At 40.9% G+C, this 14,295-nt stretch overlaps 1 protein-coding gene across 2 annotated transcripts in view; it reads left to right on the top strand.

Moving 5' to 3' along the window:
* Positions 1 to 14,295, top strand: part of slc38a7 (solute carrier family 38 member 7) — a 44,804-nt gene that overhangs the window by 1,806 nt on the left and 28,703 nt on the right. Inside the window, exon 2 of one of the 2 annotated variants that reach the window (XM_039763060.1) lies at positions 2,139 to 2,239. The exons of the other annotated variant lie outside the window; for it this stretch is intronic. The gene's annotated coding sequence lies outside the window, so the exon portion shown is untranslated. The remainder of the gene's footprint in view (positions 1 to 2,138; positions 2,240 to 14,295) is intronic. 2 annotated transcript variants of the gene reach the window in all.

Raw genomic sequence — 14,295 nt, 5'->3', positions numbered from 1 at the left:
CAAACCTAATGAGATAGATACATTTATAATAAAATAGTGAAACTGGCCTTAACTTGTTAAATTAAGTGACTACAGTTAATTGAGTAAATACAAAATTAGATTTATGAAGAGGCCACAGTAATCTACTATTTCAAGACTGGTAAAGCTGTTTACAGCTGTGAAAAATAAAAAGGCAGAACTCAGCAGAATTTACATAAACCTTTATATTTATCTAAATTGATTTCCCCGCCCAAGATGTGAGACAAGCTCTTGTGAATGTGAGACTTGCATTTGGAATTAAGTCTTCTATTAGATATTTTAAGAACTCTCTTGCTACCTGTTTTTAGACCACTTACATCTGTCTTGTGAGCGCACTGGTTCTCTGAACCAAATCATCAACTAAACCTGGCAGCATGTTTTGCTGCTTCTAGTTAGAGTGGATGTCAAGCTTGAGGACTACAGTTGTTAATCCTGTCACCTGAGGATGTCAGATTACAGCACACAGCGTAACATCTCAGAGGATGGCAAATTCCACACCTCCACGATAACTTTCTAGCACAGTTTCAAAATATTGTGAGCTTGCCACATTTTGACAAGCAATAACGGGTTTTTTGACAGTATTGCTGCTCTATGAAGGCCTTGAAGATATGATGAGGTCCTCTTCATTTTTGCATTCATGGTATAACATACACAAGCCTTCATACAGACAAGCATGTCTTCTGTTTGTGCAGTTCAAAACACTAATATTCCATATTAGTTGTTCATACATTTTACTTCTGGGGAAGCACTCATTGGTTGTCAGTTCTTGCAAACAAAGAGGCAGCCCTCTAAAATTGTAGAGGCAAATTTTTAAATGGTGGGACTGAGTCACTGGGCATGGTCACAACAGCAGGCTGCAACTCGCTAAGATAATATAAATGTAGTCTGCAACTGAAAATTACTAGAGAAATCATGTAGTGTGATGGGACCTTAATGGAGATCATTTAAGAGGCGAGTATGTACATTGTTCACAGAGTACATCCTTTAACTGAATAATACAAGTTCATTCTCAATAATTGATTTTTGGCCTGTGGAACTGGTAGATTTATGCACAATTTTGTATTTGAATACATGCAGTGTGAGTGAGAGAGAAAGACCACTCGCAATTAGTCTGGTTTCAGATCCAATGCAAAGGGTACAGGCAAGAGTGACTACAACTATGTAGCATTTTTCAGTATCATCAGAAGCCCAGGATCCTTCCATATCTAGGAAAGAGTATTTCAATTCCCAAGTGTCAGTTTTCTCTGCTGAGACTTGGTATGTAGGAATCAGCTCTGCACATGCCCTTAATCTCACTCTCATCCCTGTCATTTGCCATGTTAGTAATAAGCCTACATGACAGCACCACAGCTTCTTCAGGATGACCCTGACCTAAGCCAAAAGGCGCTTGCCAGCAACTGTCAAACCAAACATATCTGCCGGTGTCGGAATTCCATTTCCTAATACTTGTATAACAATCATTGAGAGTCACATTTTTGAATTGCTGTTTTTGTAGTCCATCCATTGAAAACAGTTCAGCTTAGGCTTATCTTACCAAAACTACAAGGTCCCTGACAATATAGTTCTAAAGATTCCAGAGGCTTTCAGGCTTCTCTATCAAATCAAAACTTATCTTAAAAGGAATATATGAAACTACAAGTAAAAAAAAGGCATTCACATCTATACTCATTTATGAATAACAGCCATAATCTACTTTTTTCATCATGTATGCAACCTTTGCAGCTTAGGGTCACAGGGAGTTGGCACTTATCCTTCCCTGTATCACTCACTCACACTGGGCCAGTTTCATTACTAGCTACTATTAGCAGCCATGATGTAGCAATCTTATCCTAGAAGAAATGAAATGTGTACCTTTATAAGGAGGGCTAAGATTTTTTTTTCACTAATCATTTGTTTTTTAGAAGAGAAAAAGCAATTGGCTATTGAAGGTGCCCATCGTATCTTATAATAGTACATTGCATCAGTGTTGTAGCAGAATGTCACATTTTTAAAGTCTAATTTGAATGTCACGTCTTTAATGTCTAATTTGATAAATGTCCTGGTTTAAAAATACATACTTATTGCTGAAATTTGATTCATTTTAACAAGTAGTCTTTATTGTGTTTCTGATCTGTATACAGATAACCTCAAGTGGAAGGCTGAATGTAGAAGATTATTTACTAAGATAGCACTGCACATTTTGAATGGTCTTACATCTGAAGATTTTTTAATTAAATAAATAGTAAGTAGATTAAGAAAATATTTTGTGGAAAGGGCTGTTCCAGTTCTCTCATCAGTTTTGTCAGTATGCAGTCTGGCAAAGATTTCTCAACATTCGAAAATATGTTCCCATTTTTAGTTTTGTTATGTTAAAATAAAAACAGGAACATCTTTGTTGATTTGGAACTCTTCCAGTGTTACGTATTATTAAGGTGCTATTGAAGTCTATTTAATCTTCATACTCTAGTAAAAAATTCTGGTATCATCTTAAAATCTTCACATCCTTTTGGCAGATAGTAAGCTTCCCATTACCACCTTTAGCATTTTCATTTTATTTGCATTTTTATACTATGAGACCAGTTTATCCAGTAATTTGCTGGTCAGTATTTGCTTACAAAATGGCCTCAGTTAATCAAAGCAAAAAGTTATCAAGCATGCAACTAGATAGTCACATGTGTTAACGTTAATGTGTTCCTTAAAACCATGTCATTTTATGCAACTTTTTCAGCGGTTTTCTGTCATAGCCTTCATTATCTTAGCAAGTCAGAAGTAGTCGGTGGCATGCTCCCATGAAGCTGGTGCATAAAATGACATGCCCAACTAGTCTGCGACTCGCAGGGATAGCGTCAAGCATGTTTGTTTTTGTCTTTAGTAATAGGGGTAGTGACTTTGTGCATGAGAGCTTACAAACAATGAATGCTCATCTAGAAGTACAATTTATAGAAAGCAGCAATGAGGAATTGGGAATGCAAGTGCTTTGGACCTCACAAGCTGAAGAGAAGTTCGTCTGTCTGATGTCTTTTGTTTTATGTACTCTAAATAATAAATTCTGTTTGATCTTGCTGATGCTCAATTTGATAGAAATCTATTGACTGTGCATTAAGCCAAATCATCTGTCATTTTCTTAGACCCATTACAGGACTTTTAAGTGTTTTCTGGCAGGAAATGTCCCATTTGCAGATGGATACACTGGTGCCATGATGAAATTTATCTGATTGGCAGCAAAGTTTAGATATCCTATGGCATTGAATCTGATTGGCAACAATTTTTAGATCTCCTATGGCATTCACATGTCCCTTTGTCTTCATCAAGGCAACCAAAAACTCACCTCACAGCATTACGTCACCATCAGCAATTTGCAGAATTAATTCTTAGCAGGAGTGATAAATAAAGTAGTGGACTTTCACTATATTCTCATCCTCCTGTGAGCATGAATCACCAGCTGGCAATTACATAGAGCAAGCAGTAGCATTCAGATCATCCACTGTTTCTGTTTCTTTAGCCCACATTAACTAGATTGTCTAGTTTTTTTTGCTATCAGAACTTAGCCTTAGCTGGGTTATTGGCAGCCATGTTCTATACATAGCAGCAAGCTCAGTGATTCATCTGATGTGCTTCCTTTGGCATTTCTTTGGAGTCTGCCATTAGTTGTCTGTTGCTACATGTTACTTGAGGCTAGTCATGCCCGCTGCCTTTGGCTTGATTAATCAACTCTTTATTTCCAGCCATAGGACCACCATTTGTTGGATGTTTTTGGTTTGCCAGTGTAACTTTTTGGTACACAAATGTTTTGGACAAACTCTAATAGTGTGAGAGTTCTTGATGCAGTTACTGTAGCTAACCTCCTGTCCACTGTTGTGCAATGTATAAATAAAGTTAAATCTGTATTATTTATTCCCATTTTTTACATAGGGAAAATCCATTGCTGCTTTCCCTTATGTTTCAAATATAATTTTCTTCAGTGATGCCATCAATGGTTGAACATTCAGATATATAGAAGAGAGAGGCTCTGCAAATAGCCTGCAGAGGCAATATAAAGTAGGAGGCTCTACAAATGGCAATATAATATGTAATTTCTAAATATCATCCTTGTTTTTCATTGCTGGAGTTCCAGCCAGAACATCTGCATGTTTCCATCTGAAGAAGATGCCAAATAGGCTGTGATAACATTCCCAACCATACTGATCATTAAAACATATATATATATATATATATATAGCAGACATTTGACTTTGAGTCAAACTTTTCAAATACATTTTAGATGTTAAAGATAATTATTTGACTTTTTCAGAATGATGTTTGTCTGTGCTTGTGTGTATCACTGAGTCCTGTGGACATAAATCAAAAGTAAATCACTCAAACTGAATGAAACTCAACACAAATATTAGCACTGTGAAATTCAGAATTAATATATGCCTATGTTGTATTAATTATATATATTAACATATCTAAAATGTATTATCAGGAGCAAGCAGGTTTTATTTTAATATATATTTGCCTAAAATTTGCTTTTTGTATATGTTTCCAGTAATATTGAAATTTCCTGTCTTAATTTGAAACTGTAAAAGTAATCTCAGAAAGCAGATGCAGAAGATTTGTGAGTACACTACAAAACAAGGATGTGTTTCTTTTTATAAAATAATGCTTCTAGAAACCAGGAATGTTCACAGTTTTAAAACAGGATCTACAGGAAAATGGTGCAAATTTGAATAAAAGCCTTAAAACGTAAAGAATTTGTTCACTTTCAAGCCAGGATGGCACGTGAGAAGTGATCCACCTTGTGCGATTGTGTGCTTACTGTAACACATTTCAGAAAAAAAAATCTATAATTTTTTTTATAATAAGATTGTGCCATTTTAAAAGAAGTCTGGCAGTGTTCTCACCCCATTTCTCATCTCTCTCCGTGGCAGCATTTCACAAATATCGTAGGTTTATGTTGCACATTTCCTTAGTACAGCAATTTCCATTCAAGCACTTATGGCACCCTAATTTCTTAATTTTCTTGGTGTTAACCCTCGGCCTCTCTCAAATTCAGAATTCTATATAAAACTGATGAACCCCGAATGCCTATCGAAATAAGCTGTTGTGATTCAATGTACAGTATTCAGCCAAATAATGCTTGGGACAGTACTCTGGTGCTGTCTAGAGGATAAAATAACATTATACTGCAAAACAATCATGAATATTTCTTCGTTTTTTGCCACTTTGAGTGGGATGTAGTCTTCAACTTAAACACAACGTAATGTTAATTTTAATGACAAACTGACAAAGAACCATTAGTTGAATGAAGTGATAGTGATGACAATGTGATCAGGTGTTGACGCAGATAGTGAAATTGACTCGTATAGCACTGTACGACTGACCCATCGTGATATGCTTAGTGAAGCTAGCAGCATGACAGTTCACTGTGGTGCAGGTAGGTGTGTGGCAAAAAAACAAAATGATTGTGATCAAGTAGGAGAACAAAAAGCATGCTAGCCCCCTAAGCACTATTCACAATGCATTAACTGTGAATGTTTGTGTCAGGGGAAATGTGGTAGCCTAATGTGTCGATCATGTAGATCAGGCACAGACATTCTACCCTCTCATGCTCAAGCATTAGAAAAATACTTTTAGAACAGTGCGCTAAGAAACACACTTCTACTGTCCTGATTGCACCATTGGGCTGTGCAGTGGTGACTGTTTTAAAACATATCACACAAAGGACTTTTATTAAATGTGCATCAGAAGCGCAGTGAACACTAAACATCATTTTCCTACTGTATTTAAGATGGTGTTCTGGTATTTGCATGCTTATGTTATATATATATATATATATATATATATATATATATATATATATATATATATATATGGAGTAAATATAATGCGAAGGACATATTTTTTTTTTTTTTATATTTTATTACAATCAATATATAGCAATCAATTTTTACAAAAACAAAGAATTATGCTAAGAACAGATCGATCCCCACCCTTGAGAGAGAGAGCAAGCCAAACGGTGTAAAATTTAAGGCTTTTAAAAATACCTAAATCAACAAATTCTCTGTGCTTTATAAATCATTTCAAAATATTACTGATTAGATCCTGCCATGTTTTGAAAAAGTCTGCACAGATCCTCTAACTGAGTATTTGATTTTTCCAATTTTAAATAATATAACACATCAGTTTCCCACTGACTTAAAGAGGAGAGTTTGGGTTCTTCCAGTTTATCAGAATAAGTCTGCGTGCCAACAGTGTAGTGAATGCAATCACAATTTGTTTGTCTTTCTCCACTTTAAGACCCTCTGGAAGAACCCCAAACACAGCTGTTAATGGGTTAGGAGGGATTGTGAGTCCAAGACTGTCTGAGAGGTAATTAAAATTTTTGTCCAGAATAATGTTAATTTGGAGCAGGCCCAGAACATGTGACCTAGTGAGGCTGGGGCTTTTGCAGCGTTCACAGGTTGGATCATGCCCTGGAAACATTTTGAGAGTTTTAGTCGAGACAGATGTGCTCGATATATAATTTTGAGTTGTATAATTGTATGCTTTGCATATGGAGCTTGAGTGAATTCTCTGCATTGCTACTTTCCACTCCTTTTCTGATATATTAATTGAGAGGTCATTTTCCCAGTGTCCTCTTGGATCTTTGAAAGGAAGGGATTGTAAAAGGATTTTATATATTGTAGAGATGGAGTCTAACTCCTTGAAATTGAGCAATAATTTTTCCAGCGTGGATGAGGGTGCAAGATGAGGAAAATCTGGAAGGTTCTGTTTAACAAAGTTCCTGATTTGAAGATAGTGAAAGAAATTTGTAGCTGGAATGTTAAATTTGGAATGTAATTGTTCATAGGATGCAAAGACGTTGTCTATATAAAGATCTATAAGCAAGTTAATTCCAAATTTTTCCAGATATTAAAACTGCATATGTTTGTGAGGGTTGAAAGAGGTGGTTCTTTTGCAGGGTGCCACAGAAAGAAGCTTCTCCGTCTTAAAATGCTTTCTACATTGGTTCCAGATTCTAAGTGAGTGGAGCACAATTGGGTTATTAGTGTATTGCCGATAACGTGTGTTTATTGGAGCACAAAGCAAGGAATACAAAGAAGTACTGCAGGATTTTACTTCTATTGCGGTCCATGCCTGTGTATGTTCTTCTATTTGTGTCCAGGTTCTTATCGACTGTATATTTGCGCCCAGTAATAAAACTGGAAGTTAGGTAGAGCCATGCCGCCTTCTGCCTTTTGTCTTTGTAGGGTCGCTCTTTTGATGCGTGGATGTTTAGAATTCCAAATAAATGAGGTTATTGTTGAATCTAATTGCTTAAAGAACGATTTATTAATGTATATTGGTATGTTTTGAAATAAAAAGGAGCTTAGGAAGAATATTCATCTTAACAGTGTTAATTCTTCCAGCTAGTGTGAGATGAAGGGTTGACCATCTATGCAAGTCTTGTTTAATTTTTTCCATGCAGACGACGAAATTTTGTTGATAAAGAGCTTTATGTTTACTTGTGATGTTTACCCCGAGGTATTTAAACTGTTCTGCAATGATAAAAGGAAGGGTGTCTAATCTAATATTATATGCTTGCGAATTCACGGAAAGAGTACACTTTTATTCAGATTAATTCTGAGACCAGAGAGCTTTTGAAATTCTGTGAGTGCTGCTAAGACTGCAGGCACAGAATTTTCTGGGTCCGATATATACAGTACCATGTCATCTGCATATAATGAGATTTTCTGTTCCAGTCCTTCTCTGCTAATCCCCTTTATCTGATCAGTATTTCGACAATGTATTGCCAGTGGTTCAATGGCAATTGCAAACAGCAGTGGTGACAAAGGGCATCCTTGTCTTGTGCCACGTTCTAGTTTAAAGTAGTCTGAGCAAATGTTATTGATGCAAACTGAAGCTTCTGGGTTAGTATACAGTAATTTAATCCATGCACAAATGTTCGGGCCAAACCCAAACTTCTCCAAAATAGTAAAAGGTATTTCCATTCAATCATGTCGAATGCTTTTTCTGCATCCAATGATAATAATATTTCTGGGGTGTTTGATTTAGTTGGTGAGTATATTACATTAAACAGGCGTCAAGATTTGAAGATAAGTGTCGGCCCCTAATAAATCCAGTTTGGTCTTGTGATATTACTGAGGGAGCACTTTCTCCATCCTTCTAGCTATGATTTTAGAGAGTATTTTAACGTCGTTATTCAGAAGTGAAATTGGTCTGTATGATGCACATTGTAATAAGTCCTTATTTTGTTTTGGAAGACAGTGATTAGTGCTTGGCGAAAGGTTTGTGGAAGAGATTGGTTATCTCTGGCTTCTGTAAATGTTGCTAATAGGAGGGAGCTAGCTGAGCGGAGAATTTCTTGTAAAACTCTGCAGGGTAGCCGTCAGGGCCTGCTGCTTTTCCACCTTGGAGTGACTTTATAGCATCCAGTAATTCTGATAATGACAGAGGTTTATCGAGCTCCTCCACACTAATAGCGTCAATTTGTGGTATCTGTAATTTATCCAGAAATGCATTAGATTGTATATTGTCTTCTTTAAACTCAGTAGTATATAGGGATTTATAGTAGTCTCTAAAAGTGTACATTATATTTTTGTGTTCGATGATTTTATCTCCGTTAGTGTTAGTAATTACGAGATTGCGTATGCATACATCTTGCTTGTGAATTTGTTGCGCTAAAAGCTTATTAGCTTTCTCTCCATGTTCATAATAATGATGTCTGGATTTGTAAATTAGTTGTTCGGTTTCTTTAGTTGTCAAGAGGTTTAATTCTGAATGTAGAGCCTGCCTCCTCTTATGTAGAGTCTCGCTTGGTAGTCTGGCATGTTCTTCATCTATTTTAGTAATTTCGCTTTTTATCTCTGCTACTTTCTTCGCTTCGGATTTATTTCTGTGGGAAAGATATGAGATAATCTGTCCTCTTAAGAAGGCCTTAAGAGTTTCCCAGAGTATTCCTGCAGAGATCTCAGGGGATGTATTTGTCTCTAGAAAGAATTCAATTTGTTTGGATATAAATTCAGTACAATTCTCGTCAGCTAATAGAAGCGGATTGAGACGCCATCTGCGGGGTGAGTGTATGGGGCTTAGTAATTTCAGCTCCAAGATCATCGGAGCATGGTCTGAAATAACAATAGCATCATATTTACAAGATTTAATCTTAGGCAAGAAGTTATTATCTATAAAGAAGTAATCAATCCTTGAGTAGCAATGATGTACTGGTGAGTAGAAAGAATATGTTCTTGAATTTGGGTTTAAAAACCTCCAGGGATCTGATAAGTTGTGATCAGTTATAAACTTTGTAATTATCTTTGCGGTGTTAGTTGCCGTTCCCCCTGTGGAGGAAGTCTTATCTAAAAGTGGATTTAGAACACAATTAAAGTCCCCAGCCATTATAAGTTTATGAGTGTTCAGATTGGGAATGGATGCAAATAAATTTTGTATAAATTCCTTATCATATTTTTATATGTGTTTTATGTAATAAATATTGACATAATAACAATTAACTAAGTGTATTTGGCACAAGACATAAAAAGTGGCAGTTTTCTTGGACAATAGTAAATTGCAATTTTGATCACATTTGCTGCAATGACTCCATTCCCAAACTCAACAAGTTCCGTTCTTCTGCTAGGAAGTTTAGTGATGCAACATTTGCCTTTGTATGTGAGTAGTTCTAGCCTTGCAGTATCACACATTAGCCAGTTTTACAATAGAAAAATATTTTGCTAGCTAACATTTTTAAGCTGATGGTAATAGGCATAGCTGGGAGTAGATTTCAGTCTTGGACTCCCCCTTAAATATATTGTGTCATAGTTCCTACTGGTTGATCATGATGGAATTATGATTCGTGTACTTTTTTATCTCCCCTGAAATCAATTTCAGGTAACATCTCTGTTGATGGTGCACCAGCCACATTAGCTTACTAGCTTTGTTAGCTGCACGCTATGGTATACTAAGATGTCAAAGAGTCATTCTTGAATCTGTATGCCTAGAATTGTCTTTAATTTTATGATTTTGTATTGCATAAAACAGGATATTTAGTGGTGTCTATTGGATTTTCAGTAGGTATGAGCCCATGTGCTTATGGGTACTTCCTTACACATGTTGGATGGATAGCAGCCTGTGTTTTGTTTTGGATTTTGAATCCTAGATTAGAGTTAGTTTTTAGTTAGGTAAATTGTTATGTTCTGCCCAGTTGTGCACACATCCATCTACACTGCCACTCATAATCGCGTCTCATTTATGCAGTCTTCAGTTTGCTAGTAAACAACATTTCCATTGCTATTATTATACAGATCTCTCGCCATGTTAAATAGCTTTAGACCCATGCATGGTTTTGTGTTATTTTACTTCCTTATTTACATGAATATTCCATGCATGATGTTTTCTGTGAACAAATAAGTGAAAAGGATTGTGTACTTAAACCTAAAATAGTGTCAACAATTAGTGATAACATTTATTGCTCCCAGTTTCCTTTTGTTGTCAAAACATACCTCAAAAATGTAGAAGGCATGTTTCCTGAAACTGAAACCTTTGTTCCTTCAAAAACGTTTCAAAGGTTTTTTCATGTTCTTAATGAGTCACTGTACATCCATCCATCCATCCATTCTCTTCTGCTTATCCGAGGTCGGGTCGCGGGGGCAGCAGCTTAAGCAGAGAGGCCCAGACTTCCCTCTTCCCGGCCACTTCTTCCAGCTCTTCCGGGAGAATCCCATGCGTTCCCAGGCCAGCCGGAGACATAGTCCCTCCAGCGTGTCCTGGGTCTTCCCCGGGGCCTCCTCCCGGTTGGACGTGCCCGGAACACCTCACCAGGGAGGCGTCCAGGAGGCATCCTGATCAGATGCCCGAGCCACCTCATCTGACTCCTCTCGATGCGGAGGAGCAGCGGCTCTACTCTGAGCCCCTCCCGGATGACTGAGCTTCTCACCCTATCTTTAAGGGAAAGCCCAGACACCCTGCGGAGGAAACTCATTTCAGCCGCTTGTATTCGCGATCTCGTTCTTTCGGTCACTACCCATAGCTCATGACCATAGGTGAGGGTAGGAAGGTAGATCGACTGGTAAATTGAGAGCTTTGCCTTACGGCTCAGCTCCTTTTTCACCACGACAGACCGATGCAGAGCCCGCATCACTGCGGATGCCGCACCGATCCGCCTGTCGATCTCACGCTCCATTCTTCCCTCACTCGTGAACAAGACCCCGAGATACTTGAACTCCTCCACTTGGGGCAGGATCTCTCCCCAACCCTGAGAGGGCACTCCACCCTTTTCCGGCTGAGGACCATGCTCTCGGATTTGGAGGTGCTGATTCTCATCCCAGCCGCTTCACACTCAGCTGCAACCGATCCAGAGAGAGCTGAAGATCACGGCCTGATGAAGCAAACAGGACAACATCATCTGCAAAAGCAGTGACCCAATCCTGAGTCCACCAAACCGACCCCTTCAACACCCTGGTTGCGCTTAGAAATTCTGTCCATAAAAGTTATGAACAGAATGGTGACAAAGGGCAGCCCTGGCGGAGTCCAACTCTCACTGGAAACGGGCTCGACTTACTGCCGGCAATGCGGACCAAGCTCTGACACCGGTTGTACAGAGACCGAACAGCTCTTATCAGGGGTCCGTACCCCATACTCCCGAGCACCCCCACAGGATTCCCGAGGGACACGGTCGAATGCCTTTTCCAAGTCCACAAAACACATGTAGACCGGTCGGGCAAACTCCCATGCACCCTCCAGGACTCTGCTAAGGGTGAAGAGCTGGTCCACTGTTCCGCGACCAGGACGAAAACCACACTGTTCCTCCTGAATCCGAGGTTCACTATCCGACGGACCCTCCTCTCCAGAACCCCGAATAGACTTTTCCAGGGAGGCTGAGGAGTGTGATCCCTCTATAGTTGGAACACACCCTCCGTCCCCTTTTAAAGAGGGGACCACCACCCCGGTCTGCCAATCCAGAGGCACTGTCCCGATGTCCATGCGATGTTGCAGAGACGTGTCAACCAAGACAGTCCTACAACATCCAGAGCCTTAAGGAACTCGGCGATCTCATCCACCCCGGGCCCTGCCACCAAGGAGTTTTTGACCACCTCGGTGACTTCAGTCCCAGAGATGGGAGAGCCCACCTCAGAGTCCCCAGGCTCTGCTTCCTCATTGGAAGGCATGTTAGTGGGATTGAGGAGGTCTTGAAGTACTCCTCCCACCGACCCATAACGCCCCGAAGTCGAGGTCAGCAGCGCACCATCCCCACTATATACGGTGTTGACACTGCACTGCTTCCCTCCTGAGACGCCGGACGGTGGACCAGAATCTCCTCGGCCGTCCAAAGTCGCTCTCCATGGCCTCTCCAAACTCCTCCCATGCCCGAGTTTTGCCTCAGCAACAACCGCAGCGTTCGCTTGGCCTGCCGGTACCTATCAGCTGCCTCCAGAGACCCACAGGACAAAAAGTCCTATAGGACTCCTTCTTCAGCTTGACGGCATCCCTCACCGCCGGTGTCCACCAACGGGTTCGGGGATTGCCGCCATGACAGGCACCACCACCTTGCGGCCACAGCTCCGTCAGCGCCTCAACAATAGAGGCACGGAACATGGCCCATTCGACTCAATGTCCCCACCTCCCTCGGGACGTGGTTGAAGTTCTGCCGGAGGTGGGAGTTGAAGCTACTTCTGACAGGGGACTCTGCCAGCCGTTCCCAGCAGACCCTCACAACACGCTTGGGCCTACCAGGTCTGACCGCATCTTCCCCACCATCGGCCAACTCACCACCAGGTGGTGATCAGTTGACAGCTCCGCCCCTCTCTTCACCCGAGTGTCCAAGACATATGGCGCAAGTCCGGCGACACGACCACAAAGTCGATCATCGACCTGAGGCCTAGGGTGTCCTGGTGCCAAGTGCACATATGAACACCCTTATGCTTGAACATGGTGTTCGTTATGGACAATCCGTGACGAGCACAGAAGTCCAATAACAAAACACCGCTCGGGTTCAGATCGGGGCCATTCCTCCCAATCACGCCCTTCCAGGTCTCACTGTCATTGCCCACGTGAGCATTGAAGTCTCCCAGCAAAACGAGGGAATCCCAGAAGGTATGCCCTCTAGCAACCCTCCAGAGACTCCAAAAGGGTGGATACTCCAAACTGCTGTTCGCGATACGCACAAACAACAGTCAGGACCCTTCCCCACCCGGCGGAGGGAGGCCACCCTCTCGCCCACGGGGTAAACCCCAATGCACAGGCTCCAGTGGGGGCAATAAGTATGTCCACACCTGCTCGGCGCCTCTCACCGGGGCAACTCCAGAGTGGTAGAGAGTCCAGCCCCTCTCAAGGAGATTGGTTCCAGAGTCCAAGCTGTGCGTCGAGGTGAGTCCGACTATATCTAGCCGAACCTCTCACCTCGCGCACTAGCTCAGGCTCCTTCCCCTTCAGAGAGGTGACATTCCACGTCCCAAGAGCCAGTTTCTGTAGCCGAGGATCAGACCGCCAAGGTCCCGCCGGCCACCACCCAACTCACATGCACCCAACCTCCTTGGCCCCTCCCATAGGTGGTGAGCCCATGGGGAGGAGGACCCACGTTACCTCTTGGGCTGTGCCCGCCGAGCCCCATGGGTGCAGGCCCGGCCACCAGGCGCCGCCATCGAGCCCCACCTCCAGGCCTGGCTCCAGAGGGGGCCCGTGACCAGCGTCCGGCAAGGGAAAACGTTGTCCAGTTTTATTTTCATTGGAGGTTTATTGAACCGCTCTTTGTCTCATCCCTCACCCAGGACCAGTTTGCCTTGGGTGGCCCTACCAGGGGCATAAAGCCCCGGACAACATAGCTCCTAGGATCATTGGGACACACAAACCCCTCCACCACGATAAGGTGATGGTTCAAGGAGGAGAGTCACTGTATAGTACACCCTATTTTAAACTGCACTGGCACAGTATTTTTTAATTTATTAGAAATGCTTCAGTTAAGAACGCAGTTTCCCTTGGCAAATTGTTGTATCTCATAATGTGAAAAAATAACCTTAACCTGAAAAATGCTGAGCTTATCTTTTAAAGGATGTGCCGAAAATAACTTTTTAGTTGCCTAGTGCCATTGTTCCTGCAGGTATGTTAAGCCTGCAGCCCTTTTAGTTACCTAGAAGATTGACATATTGTAATTTAAAGCTATTTTCTTCAATTAATATTTACAGTAACAGCACATTAGAATATGTTTTTGAAATAGTAAAGTCTCTAGGGTATACAATAAAAGGAATCAATTAGCAGTTAAATGTGGTTATGCATATTCAAGTTTCTGAATTTTCTATCTGCAGCTGGAAAGATAAAAAAAAATTA

Source organism: Polypterus senegalus, chromosome 9, assembly GCF_016835505.1.
Source record: "Polypterus senegalus isolate Bchr_013 chromosome 9, ASM1683550v1, whole genome shotgun sequence".
Lineage (NCBI taxonomy): Eukaryota > Metazoa > Chordata > Cladistia > Polypteriformes > Polypteridae > Polypterus > Polypterus senegalus.
The sequence above is the reverse complement of the archived record's forward strand: the minus strand, read 5'-3'. Positions and strand labels throughout refer to the sequence as shown.